Source organism: Hemicordylus capensis, chromosome 4 (genome assembly GCF_027244095.1).
Source record: "Hemicordylus capensis ecotype Gifberg chromosome 4, rHemCap1.1.pri, whole genome shotgun sequence".
NCBI classification, from domain to species: Eukaryota; Metazoa; Chordata; class Lepidosauria; order Squamata; family Cordylidae; genus Hemicordylus; species Hemicordylus capensis.
The window spans coordinates 142,357,377-142,381,690 of NC_069660.1; positions in this window are offsets into that span (position 1 = coordinate 142,357,377).

Below are 24,314 nucleotides of genomic sequence, written 5' to 3' on the forward strand. Positions count from 1 at the left end.
CCTGCAGCAGCAACAGCATTCTTGTAGCTGATGACTCCCACTTGCCACATTTTCCTCCTGCAATATTCTACATAGTGCAATGGCGGTTTATTTCCTGTGTCAAATAGCAGCCACAGAGGGAGGAATCCAGAATGGGATGGTAGCAGGGGAAAGAGTTAAATCCCCATCTCCCCACAGCAATCCAAATCTAGATCAGAGCCCCAGCATGACTGCTATATATATTTGTACAAAAAGAATATGAAGGCCCCAGTTACAGAAGAGGTGTATCATCTAGTTAGGTCCTAAGTGAGTTTGTGTTTTAAAACCTGCCTAGTTTGGGAAAGTCCAAGAAAATATTTCAACTTTCTTATACTAAAATTTCTGTTATGTGATATAGTCTTGTACCGTATTTGTAATTCAAAGTATGTTTAAACAGGATTAGAAAGTACATGTTTGTCTTTGTTATTTGGTAATATTTCTTAACAATGTGTAGTATTGATTCAGTTTTATTGAAGACTATATCTCAGAGCACAGCTATGGATTTTTTATATTTGCTTAGTTTTGGGTAGGGAAAAATTGGGAAAGGTGTTTAAGCAAGGCATTCTTCCATAGCTTTTTCACACACAAAAATTAATCTTACTAAAGCAAATGGAAATTAGCATTTTTGTTTGGTTCAGACTAGTAATTTTCCAGTCATCAAGACAACGATGATGTGACATTCATTTTGTGTGCGGCTTTATAAAATATTGCTCCTGCTCCTGTGATAAATTATCACTTATACATTTGCTTCTGCAGCATCTTCACAAACAATTCTATAACAGTTTAACTGATCCTCTTTCCTCTGGTTTGTCTCAATGTGAAGATAATGTAGAATGAAACATTTTGGCTATTCCATATGCCCTTGCAATGAATGCAGGTTAACATGTCGGGGTTGGACAGAATCTCAACCCTGCATGAGAAGCTGTACCTGTCAAAATTATCTAAGTACAGGAGCATTGTCCACATCTGGCCCCGCTCTTCTCAATTGGTTTCTGAGCTCAGGCTTTAGGGCACAAAACCTAAGCACTCAATATGCGTTTTGATGTTGTGTTGGAAGTATAGCATCCAACTTCAACATGGAGTCAGAAAGGCTTCGGAAACATAGGTGCTCATGAGAAGAAAAGTGTGGCTGCTCACTTTTGTTATCAGATTGGATCATGCATGCCCCTTTGGTGTAGATGTAGTTGCTTAGTTTTGGAATACATGGAAACTGAAATGAATGGGCCCATTCGGATTGGTTTCCATTCCTTTCAAAACAATCATGATGCCGAATGAATTGGTGTCAATGGGGTTTTCAGAACTCTATTCACTGTTCATTCATTATATATTTTAAATAAGAAAGTTCTTGTTTTACTGTTGTTTTCTACACCACCTGAGTTGGTGGTGGCAGTTGCTGCAAAGATATTTTACTAGTCTTTCTTTCAAAATTAGAAGAATCTGCATGAGGTTGAAGAATTATCTTACTCTTTTATGGCTATGAGAGAGAATGCAAGCAAAGGAGGCAGATCTTCTTCCATGGACACTATTTCCCCGCTTCACAATTCCTGTTGGAAAATTTCTACATCATAGTTTAGTCTCTAGATTTTCTGGCACATTTTTTAATCTCAGGATTGGGGAAGATTTGAAACAGCTAAGCCAAAAGAACATCCAAGCTCTTTAAATCCTCAGAATTCCTTTGTGCTCAGAGAAGTTCACCACCACTTTTTTAACCCTCAAAACCACCAATCTGTAAACAGACCACTTTGAGAAAACAGTAAATTTAAAAATGCACTAAATTAGTTCCTAAATTATTTCACATTCAAAGTTGTTCGAATGTGAAATAATTATCTTTAGCCCAAGTCATCAGAAAAAGGCGAAAGCGGGAAGAAGATTTTTAAGGTTTTAGAGATTCTTGAGCAAGCCATATCTTTTTTCTGAACCTTAGACAGAAAACCTTTGCAACCAATCTCTATAAAAACATATTCAATCAATCTTCAATACTTAAGAGAATGTCTTCTTCACTGTGAGTCCCATCGCCCATTGACATCATCCAGAGAGGTTCATCTGCAGTTACCACCAGCTTGTCTGGAGGCTACCCAGGGACGGGCCTTCTCTTTTGCCGCCCCGAGACTCTGGTATGCGCTCCCTGCTGAAATAAGAGCCTCCCCATCTCTGACAATTTTTAAAAAGTCTTTAAAGATATATTTACTCACCCAAGCTTTTAAACTGGACTTGTGGTTTTAAATTGTTTTAAGGTTTTAGCTACTGTTTGGTTTTATGTTGTTGTAAACTGCCCAGAGATGAAAGCTTGGGGCAGTGTATAAATAAAACAGAATAAAATAAAAAGGTCGCAGAGCAGCTTTTAAAATGACGCCTAGGGGATTGCCAACAGGAACTGGGAGGTATCTGGTTCGACCAGCAAAATACCCTAATGTAAGTCTGATTTTATATGATTATCTTATTTTTTAAAATTTGTTTTATATAGTTGTCGTGCTGGTCTATGACTGAATAAAAGCTTTACTTACTTACCCTAGGTGCTTTTATGTTTTGGATAAACCAGAAGGGACAGCCAGAAGTTGAGAAGAAGGAAACACATGACAGCTTGCAAAAAAAGGTCAAAAGCTCGTAAGGGGGATAGCACACACCAACACAAAGTGAGGGGCTTGGCATATTTGTGTCTATATACCAATGCAAGAAGCCTCCAAGTGAAGAAGGGTGAGCTGGAGTGCTTGGTTACTAATGAAAACATAGATATAGTGGGTGGAATGGAAACCTGGTGGAACGGTGAGAACCAGTGGGACATGGTTATTCCTGGATATAAACTCTACAGAAGGAACAGGGAGGGGAGGATTGGTGGAGGAGTAGCACTGTATATCAAAGAAAGGATAGATTCCAACAAGCTAGAAAACCTAGGTGGACTGGAGTCCTCCACAGAATCATTAGGGGTAACATTGACTGAAAGGAAATGTGTTACTAGGAGCATGCTATCACCCTCTGGATCAAAACGCTGAGAGTGACCTGGAGTTGGAGAAGCAAATAAGAGAGGCATCAAAGAGAGACAGCAAAGGGCAGTAATAATGGGTGACTTCAACTACCCACACCTAGACTGGGTAAATTCATATTCAGGTAATGAAAGAAAGGCCAGATTTCTAGACATGGTAAATGACTGTGCCTTAGAACAGTTAGTCACAGAACCAACCAGAGGGATGGTGACCTTGGACTTAATCCTGAGTGGTGCCCAGGAACAGGTGTGAGATATCAGAGTTGCAGAACCATTGGGTAGCAGTGACCAAAGTGTGTTCAAATTCAGCATATATGCAAGTGGATAATTGTCAAGGAAGTCCAACACAGATGCATTGGACTTCAGAAGAGGAAACTTCTCAAGAATGAGGGGACTGGTAAAAAAGAAGTTGAAAGGGAAAGTCAGGAGGGTCAAATCACTCTAGAAAGCATGGAACTTACTTAAAACCACAATACTAGAAGCTCAGCTGGAATGTATACCAAGAAGGAGGAGTTGGTCTTGTGGTAGCAAGCATGACCTGTCCCCTTAGCTAAGCAGAGTCTGCCCTGGTTGTATATGAATGGAAGATTAGATGTTTGAGTACTGTAAGATATTCCGCTTAGGGTATGGAGCCATTCTGGGAAGGGCAGAAGGTTCCAAGTTCCCTCCCTGGCATCTCCAAGATAGGGCTGAGAAAGACTCCTGCCTGCAACCTTGGAGAAGTTGCTGCTAGTCTGTGTAGACAATACTGAGGTAGATGGACCAGTGGTCCGACTCAGTATATGGCAGCTTCCTATGATCCTATGAAAGGTACCACCAAGTTCAGGAGGATGCCAGCATGGCTCACAAGTAGATTCAGGGAAGGTATAAAAGGGAAGAAGACTTCCTTCAGAAAATGGAAGTCTTGCCCAAATGAAGAGAACAGAAAGGAACATAAACTCTGGCAAAGGGAATATGAGGAGACAATAAGTGTAAAGGGGAATAACAAAAACTTATTTAAATATATCAAAAGCAGAAAACCTGCCAGGGAGGTGGTTAGCCGCTTAGATGATGAGGCTGTGAAAGGGATTATTAAGGAGGATAAGTCTTGTATCTGTCTTCATGGCAGAGGATACTGACCATATACCCTCTCTGGACTTGAGCTTTTCAGGTTTAGCAGCTGAAGAACTGGTGACAATGGAAGATGTTCTAAACATCTTGAAAAACTAAAAATTAACAAATTGCCAGGGCCAGATGTCATCTGCCCAAGAGTTCTGAAGGAACTCAAATGTGAAATTGCTGATCTCCTAGCAAAAATATGTAATTTGTCTCTATACTCAGGCCCGGTAGCAGAGAACTCGAAAGTAGTCAATGTGACTCCAATTTTCAGAAAGGGGTCCAGGAAATTACAGGCTGGTCAGCTTAACTTTGGTGCTGGGTAAATTGATGGAAAGCATACTTAAGGACAAAATTGTTAAATATATAGAAGAAAAAGCCTTCCTGAGTGAGAACTAGCATGGGTTCTGCAAGGGCAAGTCTTGCCTCACTAACCTTTTGGAGTTCTTTGAGAGTGTCAACAGGCATGTGGATAAAGGTGATCCGGTTGACATAGTATACTTGGACTTCCAAAAAGCTTTGAAAAAGAGCCCACCAAAGGCTGTTGAGCAAACTTTGCAGTCATGAGATAAGGGGACAGGTTCATGTGTGCACTGGTAACTGGCTGAAGGACAGGAAACAAAGGGTAGGAATAAATTGACAGTTTTCCCAGTGGAGGGAAGTAGGAAGTGGGATCCCCAGGGATTGGTACAGGGACCAGTGCTCTTTAACTTGCTCACAAATGATCTAGGGTAGTGAAATCCACAAGGGATTGTGAGGAGCTGTAAAAAGATCTCTCCAAACTGGGGGAGTGGCTGACTAAATGGCAAATGTGGTTCAGTGTAAGCAAGTGCAAGATACATATTGGGGCAAAAAAAACTCCAACTTCACATTATACACTGATGGGATCTGAGCTATCGGTGACTGACCAGGAGAGAGATCTTGGGGTTGCGGTGGACAGCTCATTGAAAGTGTCGACTCAGTGCACGACAGCTGTGAAAAAGGCTCATTCCATGCTAGGAGTCATTCGAAAGTGGATTGAAAATAAAAATTCTAATATTATAATGCCTTTATACAAATCTATGGTGCGGCCACATCTGGAGTACTGTGTACAGCTTTGGTCACTGTATTTTAAGGAGGATATTGTAGAACTATAAAAGGTGCAGAAGAAGGCAACCAAGATGATCAGGGGCCTGAAGCACCTTCTTTCTTTCTTTCTTTCTTTCTTTCTTTCTTTCTTTCTTTCTTTCTTTATTTATTTATTTGTTCGATTTTTAGACCGCCCTTACAAAATAGCTCAGGGAAGTTCACAAACATCAAAGATCCTTTAAAACAATTTAAGAGCACTGGAAGGCCAGGCCGAACAGGTAGGTCTTTAGGGTGCTCCAAAATTCCAATAAAGAATCCAAGTTACGGATGTCTGCAGGGAGCACATTCCTTACGAGGCTAGGCTACAACATCTGGGGCTCTTTACCTTGGAAAAGAGGTGACTAAGGGGAGATATGATCAAGATGTATAAAATTATGCATGGAGTAGAGAGGGTGGACAGAGAGAAATTTCTCTCCCTCACACACAATACTAGAACCTGGGGTCATCCTATGAAACTGAAGGTTGGGAAATTTAGGACCAACAAGAGGAAGTACTTTTTCACAGAGTGCATAATTAATCTATGGAATTCTTTGCCATGGGACGTGGTGATGGCCACCAGCTTGGATGGCTTTAAAAGGGGTTTAAAAGACAAATTTATGGAGGACAGGTCTATCAATGACTACTAGTCTAGTGGTTGTGGGCCACCTCCAGCCTCAAAGGCACAATTCCTCTCAATACCAGTTGCAGGGGAGCAACAGCAGGAGAGTGGGCATGCCCTCACCTCTTGCCTGTGGGCTCCCCAGAGGCATCTGATGGGCGACTGTTTGAACAGGAAGCTGGACTGGAAGGGCCTTGGGCCTGATCTAGCAGGGCTGTTCTTATTGTAAAATTATTAACCAGCACAGCATGTTTTAGCAAGACCTTTACAGAAAATTTTGTAGCCCCCTATGTCAGCAGCTCTTTAGGTCCTGGTCATCTTTTCTGAGCCTCCAAAATAGTTCTTCCAAGATCCCTTGGTCGTTTAATTGTCAATGCAAACTGAACTTCCAAAGGGATCTGGGAGGAACCAAACAAGATTCCTTGACAGATACCTTTGGGATTGCCATGAGATTGCACTGCACATTCAACTACCAAAGGATCTCACAACTCTTGGTTAAAAACAAAAACAAAAATGCTGAGCTGATTTGATAGAGAAGTTTTTGCAATGCTTAGTTAGACAAGCTCTAGAATTGCACATGCTTCTCTTTCCTATGTTTTAGAAAGATTCTCTTGGAATCTCAGAAGCCTTACCATTCTCCTTCTCCTTTTCCTTCTGGTTCTCCTAACCTTTGTTGCCAGAACCTAAGGGGTATACTTGTGGATCAAATGGGCCATAACCCAAAATTTGGCTTAAAATAAGCCAGGTAGTAACCAGAACTATGCTGGTGCCTGGTTTAGGCTAATTGTTATAGGGTTGCTACTGACAAGCATTAAAAACTTTTGAATATGTTACTTTTATTGTTTTTTGCCTAGTCTTGTCTTTTTGAATTGCATACTCCTGGAGAGGCTGGTTTTTGGCGAATGGAGAACTAGTGAGAAGGTTATTTTGGGGTGGGAGAAATAATTTTATGAGTCTTGAATTGGCTCATAAAATGTCAAATCCCTCCCCACACCCCAAGCTTCTGGGGCTCAGATAATTTCCAAGCTAACTTGAAGTAAGCATGGGCGAGCTTGTACACTTCTAGTAGCATCTGTCTGAGGAAGCTTCTGGGGGGTGGGGGGATATTGCAGCCCCATGGCAGCTATCACTGGTTTTCCTTAGAAATGGCAGCTGCCATTGGTCATACTTTTGGAATGATGCCATATCATGATGTAGTGTTGTTCCAAGGTGCATCTTATTCTTGAGAGGGGAATGGTGGAATGGTGGCCAGCAGGAGGTGGCTGCTAAAGGAGCTGCACCACTGCTGCTTGCAAAGACAACAACAACAATCTTATAAGAGGGGACAGCAGGGGAAATGCTGCCACTGAAAAACACTAAGCCCTGCTGAAACGTCTGCGAATTTCCATACCAAAAAAAGAAAGAAAGAAGAAGAAGAAGCAGCACCCCATAATGGGCTATAAGAGAATAACCACCTGTAAATTGGGAGCAGGGAGTTATTTTATTTTAGCTCTAAGAAGAGCAGATTGCATTGTGCTTCCTTTGTATTATGGGTTGTTTCCCCTCCCTTTTTTTAAAGGAAACAGTTATGGCAGGTTTATAGGCACACCTGCTTCAACATGAAGGATATTCTTGCAGAGTAAACAATACAGTGTACAGCTTTCAGAAGAGCTTTCAGCAATTTATAATATTGAGAGGAGGGGCACTCAGACAGTGATCCTTGATGCAATAATATAGATGTTATAAGTGCATAGGCTGACATACAGAGCAAGGATGCACCAATGCAGTGAAAGAGCAGTGTAACAGAATTAACTGCACCAGTTTATTTATTTATTTATCATGTTTCTATACCGCGTAATACAGAAATCCCCAGGTGGTTTACAAGGTGGTGTCAACTAACTTTAACAATGCAATGGGGAAGTGACAATTTTTGATGCCCTCCCCTTCTTCATGATGCACTCATCTGAAAATATGCCCCTGAGGGTTGTGCAGCCCTTGAAGACATATTTCTAGATGGCACAGTGGGATTCCTGGGAATTTTTGGTGACACAGAGGGCTTCCTGGGGTGGCAAAATTTGCTTGACTTTGCTGCATTAGTGCAATTAGTTGGCAAATTCAGTTGGGCTGCTCTCTCACTGCACCGGTGCATCATTGACCTGTGTGTAAGCCACAATTTTTGAATTGATGCAAAATGATATGGGAGTTAAATATAGGCGTCTATGATGGCCCACTCAAAACATACAAGAAATTGCTTGATTTTGCAGTGATCCAATGAGGAACATATTGTGTACAGGTGAAACTCGGAAAATTAGAATATCGTGCAAAAGTCCATTAATTTCAGTAATGCAAATTAAAAGGTGAAACTGATATATGAGACAGATGCATTACATGCAAAGTGAGATAAGTCAAGCCTTAATTTGTTATAATTGTGATGATCATGGCGTACAGCTCATGAAGACAAGGATTGAAGAATAGAACAATATCGGACCTCTGAAAAGTATAAGCATGCATATGTATTCAGTACTTGGTTTGGGCCCCTTTTGCAGCAATTACTGCCTCAATGCGGTGTGGCATGGATGCTATCAGCCTGTGGCACTGATGAAGTATTATGGAAGACCAGGATGCTTCATTAGCGGCCTTCAGCAATTCTGCATTGTTTGGTCTCATGTCTCTCATCCTTCTCTCGGCAATGCCCCATAGATTCTCTATGGGGTCAGGTCAGGCGAGTTTGCTGGCCAATCAAGCACAGTACACTGTATACTTTTCAGAGGTCCGATATTGTTCTATTCTACAATCCTTGTCTTCTTGGTTCCATGTAATATTCTAATTTTCTGGGATTGTGGATTTGGGGTTGTCATGAGCTGTACGCCATGATCATCACAATTATAACAAATTAAGGCTTGACTTATCTCGCTTTGCATGTAATGCATCTGTCTCATATATCAGTTTCACCTTTTAATTTGCATTACTGAAATTAATGGACTTTTGCACGATATTCTAATTTTCCGAGTTTCACCTGTATGAATAGGCCCTAAAAGCCTGCAAGTAACTCCCACGTGCTTCAGTAAAACTTACTCTGCGTAAGTATGCATAGGATTACAGCTTAAGCCTAGTAAGTTGGTCTGGTAGGAAATGAGTGAAAAATTTTATAAGTGAATGCAGCTAGAATACATAAAGAGTGTAATTCTTTAAAAGTCAAGAAGACACTCTCCTTTATTTAAGAAGTGAGAAATATTTTTCAACTATGGATTGCTTCAAACAATTCTACCTATTAAAAAGCCATTAAATCTAGGGAAGCAGAGAAGCATGTCCACAACAGCTGTTCTCAGGAAATACTTTGTGTTAGAAACTATTATTCGAAATTGAAGGTCAAGTAGAACAACAGTGTTCACTTGAAGTTGTTTCTCTTCTTTTTTTTTCCTCTTAGAAAAAATGAACATGGCTTTATTCTTTTAAAATGGATCAGATGGGGCAACATTTGGGAATAAACAAAGTCGGTGTGACTATAATTTTGATGATTGATGGCTAAATAGAAAATGACTTAACACAAAATCCATACAACACACCTCCCTATGGATGTACATTATCTGAGAAAAAGAGAGAAATTCTGATCATCCAGTATGAAGACAATTTTGAAGAAAATACTGTAATTCAACTTAAAAGACTGTATACTTAATGCTTTCAGGATTTCAACTTCAGAGCCGAAATGCGGAGACCTAGAACCTTGAATAATAGAGCACTTCAAATTACAGTTCAAGAAATTAGCGTGTTCAGGTTTTCTTTGGGTGTACACCAAGTCCCATTAAACTCAATAAGAACTTTGCTATAAGTGAATGCTCAGCATTTTTGTTTTTGTTTTTAATAGAGTTGTAAGATCCCTTGGTAGTTGAATGAGTAGTGCTATTTCATGGCACTCCCTAAGGTATCTGTCAAGGAATCTTTTTTTGTTCCCCCCAGATCCCTTTGGAAGTTCAGTTTGCATTGACAAATTAAACTACCAAGGGATCTTGGAAGAACTATTTTGGAGGCTCAAAAAAGCTGACCAGAACCTAAAGAGCTGCTGACATAAGTGACTACAATATTTTCAGTAAAGCTCTTGCTAAAACATGCTGTGCTGGTTGATTATTTCACCATAAGAACATAAGAACAGCCCTGCTGTTTCAGGCCCAAGGCCTATCTAGTCCAGCATCCTGTTGGATGTCCATACATGTGATGCACACATGTCCTGATCATGCAAGCAGGGCCTGTCAAATGAAGTATCATCTGAACCATTATAGGAATTATGTTTGAACAAGATGATGTTTCCTTGAAGGAACCTCTTTGGTGTTGCCTAGAAGAAGCAACTCCTTTATCCCACAACAAACCCCAACTCCTTTTTGGTCCCACAACAAGCCCCCAAGATCACCACTGCTTTATATGCAGTGATGATCTTGGGGGTTTGTTGTGGGATGGATGGAGCCTCAGATGCTTAGAAATGGCCTTGTAACCCTGTCCAGACAGATGAGCATTAACCACTCATTTTCGTAGGTCTCTGGAATTCTTTTGATTATGACATGATGAGTTCCCACTGATTGTCATGGTGCAGTCCTAATTCAGGACCTTTATGAAGGACAGGTTGCCCAGACTCAGTTATGCAGCTTTCTTCTGCAGAGTGGTTTACTTGTTACCCAATTAGTTAGTCACTTGATAGTTATTAGCCCATTAATTGTGCTAAGGACACTAGGGGTTCACTAACTATCTCACACATTGATCCTGAAATAGTCTCACTTTGTATATTATTGAGGCTGCATTTGCATGTAATGTGGAACCCGAGTTGAAGGAGCAAGAGGTTGTCCTACCATTTCATGTGAATGCATGCAACTCCAGTTCCGTGCAGTGACCAACCCAAGGTTTTGTTTTACAAACTCCAATCTGAACCCTCAGGTTGTAGTGAGTTCCGTCTCTGCCACCTGAGGTTAGATGGAGCCTGCATTGCATCCGAATTCAGAACTGCAGGTTGCATCCCCTTCAAATAGATTGGAGGGAGAAAGCTCCTCCCTCAGCTCCAGCCATAACTGGCTGCACAGGCTGTCCTTCATACAAGAGAAAGCCACACAGCCTGTTCCACCTCCTCTCTGCTGTAAAGCTGACCGCAGAGAGAGTGCTCTCCATGATGTCCAAATTCATACAGAAGAGTGGGGTGGGGAGTGGAACCATGGGTCCATTGAACCCATGGTTCCGCATTACATGTGAATGCAGCCAGTATCTCAAGAAACACAACATTAATTCATGCCCTTTAATTGCATTAGGAAAGACTGGTTTCAATTATGCAAAGGTATCATGGTAAGACCTTGCAGTGTGATTACACTATTCTACTTGGGGTTCACAAACTTTTCTCAGCACTGTATAATTTCTTACCATACGAGGAGGGCCAGCTGGACAAAGCATCATCTGAACCAGCCTCAAGCTGGCTTGTATGCAACTCCAACCAGTTTCAGCAGCTCTGAGGCTTCAGTGGGAAGCAACAGGCTTTCCTCACACAATAACTAGCTACAGGGCAGCATTTAATACATAGGGGACTTCTGCACTATATATGAAAAAGTGATGGTGGTGACCTCTCTCTCTGATAATAGGGAGGAATGTATCCTGGTGATCTAAAACTGCTCGTTAAATCTCAGAGGAAGTACAGGGAGAAAATAATTACTTTCTGAAGGGGCCCTTTATCTCATTTTTCTCTTGTACTTCCCCCCTACTACTTGGCCTATTGACAGATACCTCATTCTGTAAGGTTCTATGTCTCTCTTAGAGGAGAGAGATCAGCTCATAATTTTCTAGGGGTTATTTTGCAGGTAGGACTCCAGGACACTACATTTAAATATAACTAAATGAATGACTGTAGAGTCCATCCCACAGGTGCAAATGGATTTGTGTCATCTGTATTTTCCCTTTCCCTGAACTCACATTTAAACCTTATAACTGGAAAAAAATGAGCAAAAACCAAAACCTTTGCTTTGTCTGCGTAAACACAGAATATCTGGACTTGTTTAGCGCTACAACCAAATTTATCACTTATGACCACCAAAGCATGATTTAGCGGCAACATGTCAGAATCTCTTTCCTTGCTTGCATGTGTTCATAGTGACAGCTTGGCTCTGAACAAAAGACAAGTAGGCAAGCTTCAAATTAGACCATTTGTTCCCGGGTATTAACAAAGCAAAATAATAGCCCCTGCTGGCAGGCTGCCTATATAAGCTGTCCCTTCAGTATCACATAGCTTAGGAATTAATTAAACTGGTGACTTCCCCCTATCCTTTCTACATCATAATATGCAATGATGCAACTTAAAGTGAGGTTTCTATAAAGTTGACCTCACACACGTATTTCTAAGACACCACAATCTGCATTTGATTTCTAAAGAAAACCAAAACAAACTTAGCCGCTTGTGGTCACCTTGACTAAATATCAACGATTTCCTATTATGTGTTTATGCATGGGCAAACTACATGGGACAGTCCAAAGCAAACCTAAATTCCAGCTCAGATTACAGTGCACAGCTTACAGAATTGTACCAGTACATTTAAAACTGGCTTTATTATGGTGTGTGTATGGGCATAACTACACCAGAGACTAGTTCAGCTATCATAAAAACACGAAGAGCCCTCGCAGATCAGGCCAGAGCCCATCCAGAATCCCTTTTCCCAAAAGTGGCCCACCAAGCAAAAGATGAAGACATACCTCCTCTCCCACCCTTGTTCCCCTGCAACTGGCATTCAGAAGCCTACTGCCTCTGAAAGGTAGCATGTAGACATCAGGACAAGTAGCCATTGACAGAGTTGTCCTGCATGCATTTGTCTAACCTTGTGACAGTGCATTTCATAGATTAATTGTGCAATGTGTGAAGAAGCATTTCCTTTCATTTATTCTAAATCTTCTGCCAATCAGTTTCACCAAATGATTCCCGATTCTTGCATTGTGTCAGAGAGGGAGAAAAGCATCTCTTCACTTTCTCTACACTATGCATAATTGTATAAGCTTCAGACATGAGTCCCATAATTCATCTTTTCCCCCCCCCTAAACTAAACCCCCTCAAACACTGTAGACTTTCCTCATAAGGAATGTGCTCCAGCCCTCTGATCATTTTGGTTGACCTTTTCTGGGTCTTTTTCAGTCTGTAATATCCTTTTTGAAATGAAGAGACCAGAACTATACTCAGGATTCCAAATGTGGTTGCATCATATGATTTGAATAAGGGCATTATAATAATAGCAGATTTATTTTTGATCCCTTTCCTAATAATCCTTAGCATGGGATTTGCCTTTTAACAGCTAATGCACATTAGCTTAATGTTTTTATGAACTATCCAGCATGACTAAAAAATCTTTTCACTGGATAGCCATTGACAGTTCAGACTTCTTCAGTGCATATGTGAAAGTTAGGCTCGTTTGTCCCAATATGCTTTATGCTTATTTATCACATAAATAAGCATAAAGCATATCACATTTGCCATGTTGTTACCCATTCACCCAATTTGCAGATATCATTTTGGAACTCTTTGCAATCAATTTTGGTTTTTACCAACCTGAATATCTGCATACTATCAAACTAGGCCTCATTGCTACTTACCACCTAACTCTGGATCATGTATGAACAAGTTGAAAAACGTTAGGTCAAATACATTTTTGTAGGGGATCGTATTTATTACTTCCCTCCATCGTGAAAGGTGTCCATTGGTTCCTTCTCTCTGCTTCTCATTCTGTGACCAATTCAAAAATAACTCCAGAGGCATTATCCACGACTGCTATGTTTACCCAAGACTAAGAGCCTTTGGAGAGGCACCTTGGCAAAAGCTTTTTGAAAGTCCAGATATATAATGTCAACTGGATCATCACCAGATGCCTGCTGATTCTCAAATAATTTTAGAAGGCTAGTGAGGCTGAAATTACTTTTGCAGAAGCTATGCTGATTCACCATCATCCAAGGCTTGTTTTTCTATTTGCTTAATTTTTTAAATCTTCAGTTAGGCTTTTCAGCTGTTCTGGAACAGATGATAAACTAAGTGGTCTGTAATTTCCCAGATCCCTTCCCCCAAAACATTTTTTAAAAACAGTGTTATATTGCATACCTTCCAATTTTCTTGTATCAAGCCCAATATTAGGGATGTTACATATTTTTGCTCAGTTATCATCATTTTCAAATTATTTAAGAACTCTCAGGTAGATGCTGTTAGCCCAGTGATTTGTTAATTTTTATTTTCTATTTTATTCCTACTAACAAAAAACCCAAGACTAAGATAGGGCTTTCTCTACACACAAAAAAGCTAAAACATAGGAATTCCATACCTATTTGCTTATTAAATATCATTCTCCCTCAGATGCCTCCCTAATTTCTTTATCTAACGCAACATCGTCCTCCACATATGGATAGGTAGGGTGATAGCTTGTATAGATTGCTTTGTAGGCCTGGTATTGTCACCTACAATTATTCTGTGGAGAGTACTCTTAGATCCAGTCCTCCTCTAGGCTTTTTCTCTCCCAAAAAACTGTGGAAAATATAGTTCAGTGAGGGAAACTAGTGAACATTCTTGGCACCATCCAAACACTACAAGCCCCAGGGTAATTTGGGAGAAGCCATGACCATTAAGCTTGCAAAACTGATGTCTGCTGTGTTGATATGCCCTATGTGCATGTTGCCATCATCCAATAACAGCATTTAACTCTCCCAGCAAAATCAATAGGATTTAAAAGATTAACTTCATCTGGATTTTGCTGATAGATTTTAAAAGGTCAAATGTATTTATTCTGACCTGAAGTCATAACAATGAAGACAGTGTGACATGATCATGAAGACAGGTCAGCAAAATATAAACTATCCACTTTATAGCCTATTTACAATTATGTTTTGTAAAAAGTAGTGGGGATTGCTTCTTATTAACATTCCCTGACCCATAAGTAGTGCCCTGAAAGGATCAGCCCATTTTGCAGTGGTGGGTGTTGGGAAAAGAGGAAAGTTATCATTGCTTCAGGTCTGAGGAGATATTCTCTGGTTTCCCCTGACAGAAATAGTGCTAGAAATGTGTGCTGCTGTTGATTCCAATGACAGATGATATTTATTTATCAATCCATTTAAACAAAGGGTCCAACAGGATCCCACAGTACTATGCCATCTCCGCATAAAGGAAAACCACTATGGTTGATTCCATTCACTCAATGCCATGAACAGGATGATGTCACACAACTATAAAGCCAATCACATCTGGCTATTTGATAACATCACTGAAGGCAAGTGAAGTCAGCTGTGAATGAGAACAAGAAAGGGCAACATGAATGAACAGTTGACAATTCAGAAAGCAGAGCTGAAAATTTTGTAAAATAAGGGAGTGTATTATTTACGCTTCACTAATGTTAAATGAAAAACTATTAGTAGTTTTAATTTGTTCACAAGTCCAGGCTTTGTTTAAACTTCTGTTCAGTGCTTTCTACCATGATATGTATGATGTGCAGTCCCAGCCTGCCACATGCATTTGCAAAGGACACCCATTTTAAATCTAAACTTAACAGGCCTTTGAGTTTACTGAAGTAAAATCTGCATCATAATGCAGCCAGAGCGTCTCCTTGGGGGAGGCCTTTCCATGCTACAGATGTACTATTGACTGGTGACTCAAAGAGGATCAACCACCTCCTATGTGGAGGGAATATATCATTTGATATCTGAAGTGTTTACAAAAAGCTGAACGGCAGGGAGGTGACCTATTACCAAGCTCCTAAAACACAATGTCAACTTCTTTGTTGTTCTATATCTATCCCCTGGAGGTAGCACCTAAATCCAACTATTATTTATTTGGGAACTTTTTTCTATGTCAGGCAAAGCTTCCTTTCTCTTCAGTTTGGCCCCAGCTGTGATAACTCTCATGGAGAAACAAATTCAACTCCTTGTAGGCGTATGATCTTGTGGTATGTCTGTAGGTGCTTTTATTACAAAGGCAAAGAGAGACAACAGAGCTTGAGAGGGAACATATTCTTTTGGAATCCATGTAGGGAAAAGTGCACGAAATATATACACCTGCCCTGTTGTGTGAAAAATGTCATATTGACTATTTTGCTGCAATTCCTCACCTATTTGGAAGCTACATGGCTATCATTCCTAGTGCTTAGTACTTTTATTAAATACTGTTCATCTTGCATCAACAAAAATGGTGGAGGACTGGTCTAACCTGCTGGCTGACAGTTGCTTTGCACATGCATGCTCATCACTGCAGCACCAAGCAGTGATTTGTGTCTGTGGAAGGGCCAAAGATCAAACACCAAAGATGGCACTTGTGGATCATCTCACACAAAGTGTTTTTCAATTGATTCAGTTCCCACATTTAGGAGTGTTGGGGAATTACGTGGGGGTCAATCCAATGACATTCATCCAATGACCAATACAATGACATTTATACAAATGTCCCCTTTTATGACTGAATATATAAATCATTTGTTATCCTCAGGGGTGCCTCAGCAAGCAGAAAGCCCATACTGAGATTCACACAGTCATCTGTGAAGCAGCAATTGCAACAGGCATATGGCAGTTTGGCATTGACCTCTTTTCAGCAGTCTTCTTATACGGTGACCCTACTGTCTATCAATGGGGATCCAAATGAATAAGGCAAGCTTCTCATTTGATAATTAATGACCACATAAATTGGTCACATTGAGCACTCCCTGGGAGGGGGAGATAGCAGGATGTGGTCTGAAGGTACATGGTATATCAATTTTTCTTCAGCTAAGCAGATCGGGGACTGGATAGTTCCTGGATGTGAGTCCACTTGCAAAGCCTATGTACACCTGCTGTGAATTCCATGATAGAAGATGAGTGGGAGATCAATGAAAGAAATAAAGAAATGAAGGGGTTTTGAACCCCTGTAGAGTCAACAAGCCCTTCCACCTCTATGCAAAATTAGTGCTAACATGGGGGATATGTCTACCCTATACTTTCTAGAGAAGCGTTACTATTGGCAGACAGTGTATTACTTTAGTTCCTTTTAACACGTTCTGTGCTACAGTTATGTGCATATCATCATCAGTGTCTGCATAGTACTTTACAGACTGACATGGGCAAAAAGGAGGTGGAGGAAGACACGTCTCCATCCCAAAGAATTTATAATCTAAATTTTGACAGATGGGCAACAGTGGATGAAAGGACAGGGCATAGGCAGTTTTTGAACTGGGACCTAAAGTAACAGAGAGAGGTGGCATCATGTAGGTGTTCACAGAGGCAGTTCCAAGTATAAGGGCAGCAAGGAAAGCTGAGTAGAGCCATTGAAAGAGCAGGAGAACTCTGGAGAAAATGGGAGGTGCAATTGTTACAGGCAGGATATATGAGGACATAAAGGCAGAGATAAGGTTGAAAAGGATATGGAGGACTTTAAAGGTCATTAGACTAATTTACATTGCTAAGATTATATACAGTATGTGCAAACATCTCTGAACATTATGTCCCCCCTCCCCGCACTAAAGGAAGAAACTGCCTGGCTCAGCTTTTCTTATGTACCCTGGCTCTGGTCCATGGAAAAGCTGGGAAAGAGCTTGTATAATATCCCAGAGTACCATATCGTAGAATATAAACCACATTCAAAGGAGAGCATTCATGATTCAGGGTGCGAAAGCCAGGCTGCCCAAAGAGGCTACGTTTGTGCAGCACGAAGATTGCTTGCACAGCCTGCGACTGATGGGCTTGGTGTCAATGCTATTGTTCACAACTATCCAGATGCAGATTCAAGAATAGAACAGAGCATCTGCTTTCCCAATCCAAAGGTCAAAAAAAGAAGGGGGGGGGAATGCATTCACGCATTATGTTAAAGGCAGATTAAATGAAGGCCAAGAGAAAAATGCAAAGCACAGTCTGCACATGGAACAAGCATTCCAAAATTTGAAAATTGTAAATGTCCAGCTGAAGGCATTCATTCAAAATCCCACTGAAAGGCTGCTGTGTTCCCTTCTTTTCATGGCTTCTATGCCAATGTCTTCCAAGTTTAGAAAGAGCAATTTGCGGTCTGGCCAATGGGAATTTAGGTCTGCTAGTTAAATGGAAGAACAAGGTGTCCATGGAAAATGGCCTTCTTTTCAGCTTGACCACAAAAGAATAAGCCCCAATGAAGCAAATGGGACATGGCATATGAAAGGTTCCGGTAGGCACTTCACATTACTACACCGCTATGACTGTTAGCCTAAGAAACACATTAGTGTCTTTTTCAGAGAGCTGGTACAAGAGTACATAGTGGTCTGCACTCTCCTCACACTGCCATTTCTGGCAAACAGGCTGAACAGAGTTTTTGAGTCCTTAAACCCTGCAACACTCAATTTCCTAGAGATGATAGTAGGAGAAAAGCAAATTCCTCCACCAGATTACCATCAACTCTCTACAGAAAACTATCAGTGTTACACTGCATGTCACAGTAGGTGCGACACAGCAGGTATTGCTCAGCAAAGTTGGCACATGTGGAATTGTTGGACATGATTGGGTATAAGAGTGGTTCTCTCACAGTTTTATGGTACTGTTAGCCATGTTGGAAATTCCATTACAGAAGCATAAAGGTGGAAAGTACAACCGTGGATCCAAACATTTTCCCAGAAGCCATTTTGGTCAAATTAGAGAACCTAAGTGGGAGAAACAATACAGGATAAATTTCCGAGGAAGGTGATAAATCCTTGTACATTTTAAAGGGAAGCAGTTCAGTGCTGTTTGGTAGCAGCAATAGTGAGGATCTCTCTCTCCCTCACATTTACACTTTATGCTATGCCTTTGTAGCAGCAATAGAAGCAGCTCTGGAGGCATTATGCCTCTTCTTAACAACTGGCTCCATTTGCCTACCATTTTTGTTCCGATAATGCCTCTGGAGTTATTTATTTTATTATTTGTTTGTTTGTTTTATTATTAAGTTATTTATTTTATTATCAATCAATCAATTGTTATTAATTAAGTAATTAATTAAGTAATATACCATCCAAGTCTAAAGGCTCCAGGAGGTTCACAGTTATGTTATAATGTAGCATTATCCCGATCTAGATTCATGGGACTAGTGGGGGGAAATATGGCAGCTGAATGGAGCCACCCTCCAGGAAGAGTCTAGTAGGGTTGTGCGTTTTGGTTTTTTTCCTGTTTTGTTTTTGGCCCAAATTCGAAACACCCCAATTTTGTTCTTTGTTCAAAACCAGCCAATCCGAAACACCCCAATTTTGTTCTTTGTTCGAAATTGCAAAATCCGAATCCGAAACATTTTGGATTTTAAAAAATGGCCCCAGGGGAAAACTAGTGGGTGGGAGTGGTAATGCCCAATGGGTGGAAACTACCACCCAAATTTCAGAGGAATTGGGCAAAGGGCTGGTTTTTGGTGAATTTTTGAATTATAGGATTTTTCCCATAGGGAAGAATGGAGGTTTTAGCAAAAGTATATCTTTATGTTGGGGGGAAAGGGGTGGCCCAGAGCAGAGTAGGATGGGTGGTAGTGCCCAGTGGGTGCAAGGAAGCTGCCAGAATTATTTCAAAGGAATTGGGCAGAAAGCTGATTTTTAAAGATGTAATGGAGTTTGCGCGTCTGTAAAGTTCTTCCCCATAGGGAATGATGGACCTCCATAATTCCTGCCCCATAACTGCACTTGGGGGGCACCAGGGTGGCCCAGAGCAAGTGGTGGTGCCAACCACCCCCATGGGTTGCTAACCCATGGGGTACTGGGTTCTGTTGTTTCTGAGATGTTTTGAGTGTAGATTCAGATTCTCTGGTAGCATATGAGAGTGGATTCATGGTTTGTCATTGAAAATCTCATATGCTACTGGAGAATCTACACTCTGAACATCTCAGAAACAACATAACCCAGCACCCCATGGGTTAGCAACCCATGGGGGTGGTTGGCACCCTATGTGCACTACACCACCACTCACTCCCAGCCACCCCAGTGCCCCCCAGGTGGAGTTATGGGTCTGCTGAAACCTCCATTATTCCGTGGGGGGGCGGGGGCTTAAAGAAGCATAAACTTCCAACAATTCCTAAGAAATCAGCCCTTTGCCCTATTCCTTTGGAATCTGGGTTGTGGCAGGCACCCTTGGGGCACTACCACCCAACCCACTGTTTTGCCCCTCAGGCCCCCTTTGTGTCCCGAATCTGCATCAAAGACATTTAACTTTAGAAATTCTTTAAAAATCAGCCCTTTTCCCAATTCCTTTGGAATCTGTGTGGCAGCAGGCACCCACTGGGGCACTACCACCTGAACCACTCTTCTGCCCCTAAAGCCCCCTTTCTGCCCCCAATCTACCCTAAATAACATCAACATCACACATCAACAGCAGAGCTTCAGAAAAAATCAGGCAGATTTCCAAAGGTCATGCTCATCCACATCCCGCCTGCCTGAAATGCAATTGATCTACACACAACAGTGTGAAACAACAACAATGAAATGCACACTGCCCCACTGGCCAATGAGGGTAAAATTTACCCTTAAATTTGCTTAAAAGGAATAAGGAGGCAATTGCCAGCAGATCAGCCCATGCTTTCACTGGCCAATCTGTGGCCTGGAAGGGCTGGAAATTCAAACAGATGTCAAAACTCAAAATGGAGACTGAAGGAGAAAGCCTTTCTGCGATTGCAAAATGGAGTTCCAAAACAGCTGAAACAACAAAATGTTTTGTATCCGAAACAAGGACGTTTTGTTTTGGCTACAAAATTTTCTATTTTGAGCATTGGGTGTTTTGTTTTGGCTACAAAACAGCCAAAATGGCCTGTTTGGTGCACAAAACATTTTGTATCCGAAACGAAACGCACATCCCTAGAGTCTAGCACTTCCAGTGTTGTTTCTGCTACTTGCCTACAAAAGCATAGGATACACTAAACAAAACACACTGCAGCATGAAATTTTTTTAAAAAAAGAAAAATAATATGCTGCCACCACCAAGTGAGTAAGAAGTACAGCAGCCCAACAATATGTATAAGTAAGCAGCCCAACAACATTTTAAGAAGTTTGTGTGCCCACACCCTGAAGATTCCAAATGCTTCTCCATTTTTGCTGCCTGAGAATAGAGCCCATTTGGATCAGCACCACACCTACTGGAGGGCTAGTTCAGATCGTAGACCAACACTACTAAGGGCCATTTTAGATGTTCTAGTCTCACATGGTTAAGCAGGAGGTGGGGATGGCAGATTAGGGAGGGATTAGAGCAGTACATTCTTGTTTCTCCAAACATGATGGGTCATTGCTCAGACAGTTTGTCTGAACTGCTCCCCAGTGTGATTCTCCTTAGGAGATTGAAGGGGGATTCTGGGGAAAATGTGGTTGCTAGTGGCTGAGAAATTCATCAGAATTGCTCAGGAGCACCTGAAAAATTAAAGAAATCCTGCCCCCCATTCCACTTTTTCTTCCTGAGAATTTGGTGGAGAAAACAGGAGAGGTATTTGAGATGATTATAGAAGATAGAGATAATATTTTGGGGGTGGGGGGATTAAGTTATGCCAGGAAAGAAATATAGTACATAAAGGGCCTGAATTTTCTCATTAATGCTATTAATCGTTATTGTTTGTTAATCTGGTCTGCAACCGCAATAAACTGACTACTACTACTACTACTACTACTTACATAAAGGGTATTCACATGACCAGGAGGCATGAAGTGCAGGAGGGGGATGGCTGCACTAAACTTACCTCCCCCGGATCCTTTACCTTGATGGGAAGTGCAGACCGTGCTCCCACACAACCCATGCTTCTGCATGCAGCGTGGACCTGCAGAGGCTGGGATAATCTGTCCTGGCCTCCACATATCCCACAATGCACCACGCAGTGAGTGCAGTGCATTGGAGGATACCCCCTTGAGACGGGTGCTCTAGGCGCCCATCTAGTGTGCATTTGGGATGCAAGCAGCCCAGACAAATACAAAATCCCAGTGTCAGGGTTAAGGGTGAACTTGCGCCCTTGACCTTGGCTGAAGAAGTGGGATGGCAGCACAGGAATCCACACAGATCCTGGCACTGCACATGAGCAGCCTAAACCAGGCTGGGCTGCCCTAGCCTGGGTTAGGCTGCTTGTTAGAACAGCCTTATAGTCTCACATGCACTTCTTTGTCACCTAGCTGTTGCAGGCTGTGGTTGTTGCAGGCAGAGTGTTGCAGGCTCTACGAAGAGATCAGGGAGACAGGGACAGCTTGGATATCAAGAATTTGGACAGACTGGTGTAGATCCTGGGAAGGAGGAGAGGAAGGGAGACTAGGAGAGCCAGCATAATTTTCAAAACTTAATTTTCAAAGCAGGTAGGGGTGTGTGTTTGTGTGTGTACACTTACGTTGATGGGTGCTTCAACTCCAGTGCCTAGATTCTCCATTCTGCCTTTCCGCAATTGTCTTATGCTCCTGAGGGCCATGCAGATGTATCTAGATGAAACACTATGCAATTCTGATACAGAAAAGTTATTTCCCAAATCTATTGGGAACAACATTAATGTAACAAAATTGCTTCATTAACTAGAAGCACCTTCCAGGTTGAGAATGCTACATCAAAAGACTAAAGATTTTTGACATTACAGCTTACCAAAGATATGGGGAGAATGGAATAGGAAGAGATTTAGAAGCATTATGTTCTGCAAATAACTTGAGCAGAGTGGGTAGTGAAAAACCAATGAATCAAGTTAAGCATGGGTTTTTCTTTTCCCAATGACCTTTCTTAATGGATCTGCAAAAATTCCGATGAGGTGCAGAAATGTGTATATTGTGTCACATCATTCTAAAAGCTGATGTACTGCAATGCAACGATATGAGGAAAAGCAATAATAAATGGAATAGGTTCTTTCAGATGTGTAGCCTGAATGCAATAGTTGTTATCTATATAAATGTACTCTGGTCAATGGAAAAGCAGAGCTTTATGAATTTTCTTCGCATCTGCACATTCAGCAGACACCTGATTTCATCATTTCCTTTGCATGTACTGAAAGATTCTGTTCTCAACAATGAGAGAAAAAAAATGAAAATTATGTACATTTAGGGAGAAGAGCATATTTTTAATGCTAACTTGTCAGAACTAGCGTAATTACCACTTCCAGTGAGTCATGATCTTTCAGCAAGACATATTTCCATTCCTCACACAAAAAGGGAATTTGCAGAGGCACCGCATCTGAATTTTATGTCGCTCCTGACAATAAAACCTGTTTGGGTTATTGCCATATGAATAAACAAGTTCCTGCAAAATGTCATGTGGTTTCTGAAGCATATTGCACAATCATACTCCTGAGGGAAACTGCTGTTAAAAGCAATTGGAACGATGTAATTCGGGGAATTCGATCAAAAGCACATAATCTAAACCAATTGTAAGGATGCCAATTTGGAATGATGATGATGATAATAATAATAATGATAATGATAATAATGATGATAATAATAATAATAATAATAATAATAATAATAATAATAATAAGAAGAAGAAGAAGAAGAAGAAGAAGAAGAAGAAGAACCAATGCAGAAAATGTGCTAAGCAAAATGAGATATTGGAATGCTTTCTAGAATAGAAACATGCTATTTGGGTTCTGTATTAATATCTTTTGAATTTTTAATGATGATTCTGGCTCAGCTTCTTTCTAAAGCATTGGTCATAATGTAACCATAGTTAAACATATTTGAATCCCAAGGACTTTTGGAATGGAAGAGTTAAACATGGGCCTGTGTGTTTGTTTTGTTTGTTTGTATACGGCAGTGTTTAGGCCTGAGGGTCATTGGCCACCCCCATCAATTCCATCAGGAATCGATGCAGTTCCCTGACTAGACCCCTGCTAACTTGGCAAAGAGGCACCTTTTAATGTGGTGATTCTCTTTATTTAGCAGGGGAAGAGTAACTGGCCCTATCCATCCCCAGCACAGTACCTCCAGTGACTGTTTCTGGTGTCTATCTTATGTTTCTTTTTAGATTGTGAACCCTTTGGGGACAAGGATCCATCTTATTTATTTATTATTTCTCTGTGTAAACTGCCCTGAACCATTTTTGGAAGGGGGCGGGGTATAGAAATCCAATCCATCAATCAATCAATGCTTACTGGGCCTATACAAAGCTTCCGATGAAGTGGATATATATATATATATATATATATATATATATATATATATATATATATATATATATGTGTGTGTGTGTGTGTGTGTGTGTGTGTGTGTGTGTGTATGTATGTATTTTTTTATTTTTATTTATTTATTTATTTATTTATTTTTACATTTATAACCTGCTCCTCCTCCAAGGGGCTCAACAGAGTATACATGGCTACATTTATCAACCTGTGAGGTAGGTTAAGTTGAGAGATATGTGACTGGCCCAGAGTCACCCAGCGGGTTTCATGGCTGATGGGGGATTTGAACTCAGGTCTCCCCAGTCCTAGTCTAACCATTACTCTACACTGACTCAAAAGTTCTCACAGTTCCTCTGCAGTGTCACCATGCAGTGGTGCACTTTGCCAAGGAACTCCTTTAAGGGAAACATCTTGAGTCCCTTCACTATCTTGGAAGGCATGCACAGAATGCTGTGAAGTTTAGCCCTTCCCTG